This window comes from Malus sylvestris, chromosome 11, assembly GCF_916048215.2.
Source record: "Malus sylvestris chromosome 11, drMalSylv7.2, whole genome shotgun sequence".
NCBI classification, from domain to species: Eukaryota; Viridiplantae; Streptophyta; class Magnoliopsida; order Rosales; family Rosaceae; genus Malus; species Malus sylvestris.
In genome coordinates, this window is record NC_062270.1 from 17,977,773 (window position 1) to 17,981,572 (window position 3,800).

Here is a 3,800-nt window from a genome sequence, read left to right on the forward strand (position 1 = left end):
ATTGCAGAATTTTTAATGGGATGCAAAAATATTTTGGTAAGAGGATTTTCAGCCGAATCTATTAAGCTCCGTTCGTTTCCATACACTCTAAAAGATCAAGCAAGGAGAATGCTCCTTACACTCCCATCTGGAAGCATTAGTACTTGGGCCCAACTCAATGAAAAATTTTTAAACAAGTATTATCCGGCTTCTAAGACTCTTGATATGAAAACTCAGATTTTATCTTTTACCCAAAAACCAAATGAAGAGTTTCATGAGGCGTGGGAGCGATTCAAGAAGTTGATTAGAAAATGTCCACATTTGGGTATTAATAATACTGATCAGATGCATATATTTTTCAGAGGGTTGAATATGACTACAAAATCTTTTGTCAACGCTTCATGTGAAGGTTCGTACAAAGATAAAAATGGACAAGAGGCTTGTTTGTTATTTGAAAAAATGGCAGCTGATACACAACAATGGGCAATTAAGCAGCCACAATCTAGATCCGTTTTTTGAGATGTCTAACAGTTCTCTGTATGTTACAGCACAAATTGAAAAAATGGAGAAAAGGCTTGATGCAAAATTTGACATGTTATTACAAAGAATTCCAGGTTCACATGTTGCTGTACAGCAGCCTTTACAAGCTGCCTGCAACATTTGCAGCATGACAAATCATGATTTTTTTAGCTGTCCATATAAAGATGCTTATCCGAAGTTTACAGCGGAGCAGGCTAATTCATTTAATAATTTCCAGCGTCCCATATATGACCGGTATTCAAATTTCTACAACCCAGGTTGAAGAGATCATCCTAATTTAAAGTGGGATAAAGATCAGCACTCTAGGCCTCAATTTCAACAGCAGGTACAGCAACCTACTGCACCTAAGGCTTCTTGGGAGATAGCAACTGAAAAATTAGCTAATACTACCAGTCAAGAAATCCAAAATCTGCATGCATCAATAAAAAATATGGAAAAACAAATTGAGCAAATTGCATTGCAAGTTTCAGAAAGAGCACCGGGTACATTTCCTAATCAAACAGTACGTAATCCAAGAGGACGAGAAGAATGCAATGCTATACGGACTTTACGGTCTGGCAAAAATTATGACAACAGACATGAAAATTTTGCTGGAAATTCACAGGCAGCAGAACTGCCCCAAACTAAATCTGATACTTTTGCAAATTCTGCAATTTCTGCAGATTTTGGGCAGCCACAAGACAGATCCGAAAATACTGCATAACGTGTTTATGAGCCTCCAATGCCTTATCCTGAAAGGTTGAAGCCTAAAGCAAAAGATCAACAATTAACAGATTTTATGAAGACTTTGTCAAAAGTTCAGATTAATCTACCGTTAATTGATGCAATCAAGAACATTCCATCTTATGCCAAATTTTTGAAGGATGTTTGCACAAAGAAAAAGAAGCTCGTTGATTTTGAAAAAGTGATTCTAACAAAACAATGCAGTGATGTTCTACTACACGAGTTGCCCCCAAAGAAAAAAGATCCAGAGAGTTTTACTATCTCTTGCACCATTGGAAATTGTAAACTTAATTGATTTAGATGCTAGTGTAAACTTAATGCCTATTTTGTTTTTAAACGTTTAGGTGAAGGTGAGCTAAAACCAACCTCCAACATTATTCAATTGGCTAACCGTTCAATTACCTACCCTAGAGGAGTCATTGAAGATGTTATTGTGAAGGTTGACAATTTATATTTACTAGCTGATTTTATGGTGTTGGACATAGATGATGATTTGACAACACCCATCATTTTGGGCCGCCCATTTCTAGCAACAGCCCAGACTTTTATTGACATTGAAGTTGGAACACTCACATTTCGGGTTGAAGATCAAACGGTTGTTTTTAAGTTGTTTGAAGCTACCACACATTGAGGTGACAAGCAAGTATGCATGCGTGTTGATGCATTAGATGGTTTACCTCATGCCAAATTTATGGCCAGATCATCAACTGACAATCTACCCATAAAGACTCAAAATATGACTCGTGAGTGTGATAGTAAAGTGCAGAAACACAAAATTCAACTGGTTGAAGTGCTAAAATCAAAAGCAGACCCAACTTTGTTTGACAACTATACAGGCCACCAGATTGACCAAAAACATTTGAATGTCAAAGGCAAGAAAAAAAAGTTGCAAAGCAGCCCAAATTTTAAGAAAATACAGCCTGGTAAAAAAGTGTGGTTATTAAGTTCAGATTTCAAGTCATTTCCAGGGAAATAAGAGTCTTAATGGAAAGGCCCTTTTCTAGTTACTAAAGTTTTTCAGAATGGTAATGTGGACATAAAGGCTGAGGGTACAGGTTTCGCATTTAAGGTGACCAGACATCAACATAAACCATGCATAGCAAAATTTGGTGTAGGCGAGTCATCAACTCTGAAGGAACCAGTGATCTAGCCACTGGACTTCTGTGATGTCTAGCTACAGACTTAAAATAAAGCACTTGTTGGGAGGCAACCCAATTTTTCTAAACTTTTTCCTTATCTTATTTTTCGTTTGATTTTTTTTATTATTAGTTAAATTTCTAGATGCATTTACATACCTAAGTTTAAATAAATAAATAAAATACAGATTATAAAATAAAAAAATAAAAAAGTGAAAAATCCAAAAATATTCTGCGTTCTTTATTTACGCAGTTGATTTTTGCTCCATTTTTAATATTTGCATATATTAGTTAATTGCAGGTTGCACGCATGGAAACCAAGGGAAAATAAAGACAGCTTATCTTATACTGGAGTCATGCACCCAGCAACAAGTTTGCATTAACATCAACCACATCTACACTATGCTAAAATTTAAAGCAATTAATATGAGCTCATTCAGCGATATGAAATTTTACCTCCCAGATGCTCCGATCTGGGCTCTTGGAAGCTTGTGCCGTTTTTGTCCATTGAAGCTAATGTTTGTCCATCCACTTTCCTTCCCACGGATCTATCAATGATCCACCTTTACTGCACAGAGCACACCAACATGAGACCATGCAGAGCCATAAAACATCATCTTTACAGAACAGGACCCAAATACAACCCCGGCTCAGTTTTACCTTCGTTGTGCATCACTTACAACAGCTGATATTATGAAAATCATGATTTCTACAGGGATGAGTGCTTATACCTTCAAAATCGATAAGTCATGGCTTTTGCGATGTGTCCTGCTTTTTGTCTAATGGATCTCCAGTTTGAGCATTCTTTCTTTCGGATCTGTCATGGATCCGCTTGTTCTGCACAAAGTACCACACCAGTCTAATTACATGCAGGGGGTAATGAGGCAGCATTTTCACAAATGGGGGGTCATCAGAATATAAATTTTACCTTTGCAGGAACCAGATCTGCATAGTCTTTGTTGTTGTTCCTTTTCATTGCCGTTTCAGAGCTTTCAGGTCATGGACATTTGCACATTCATAATATACACAGACTTGAGACCAACATGCATCAGTCACAGAACCATGGTGTTCAACCAGTTACTCAGAGACTATATATAAAAAAATAAAAAAAAAGGATAAGAACGAAGATTACCTTTGTGGGAAGATTTGAGCTTCAAATGTGCTACCATTTCCATGGCAGAGGCGTTGGTTTTGGGGTTCTTGCCGAGATGAGTGAGTATCGTTATGTGGTTTAGGGTGCAAGGTTGGTGCTACTGTGTGAGAGGAGCGGCTCGGATTCTCACAATTGAGAGAAAACTGTGAGAGATGGAGAGCTATTTTTCATTTTTTAGCGACATGGGGTCTAAGAGAGAGAGTGGGTAAAAATAAAAATGGAAGGTTTGTATGCAGAGGGGTGCCAAACTGAGAAGACAATGGAGAGAT

The 3,800-nt window shown here is 37.4% G+C and overlaps 1 non-coding gene across 1 annotated transcript; it reads right to left on the reverse strand.

Annotated features, from left to right (window-relative positions):
* Positions 1–208: 208 nt before the first annotated feature.
* Positions 209–308, reverse strand: LOC126591666 (small nucleolar RNA R71). Its single transcript, XR_007612479.1, has one exon. It is a non-coding gene; the product is annotated as a small nucleolar RNA R71 (small nucleolar RNA).
* Positions 309–3,800: the final 3,492 nt, after the last annotated feature.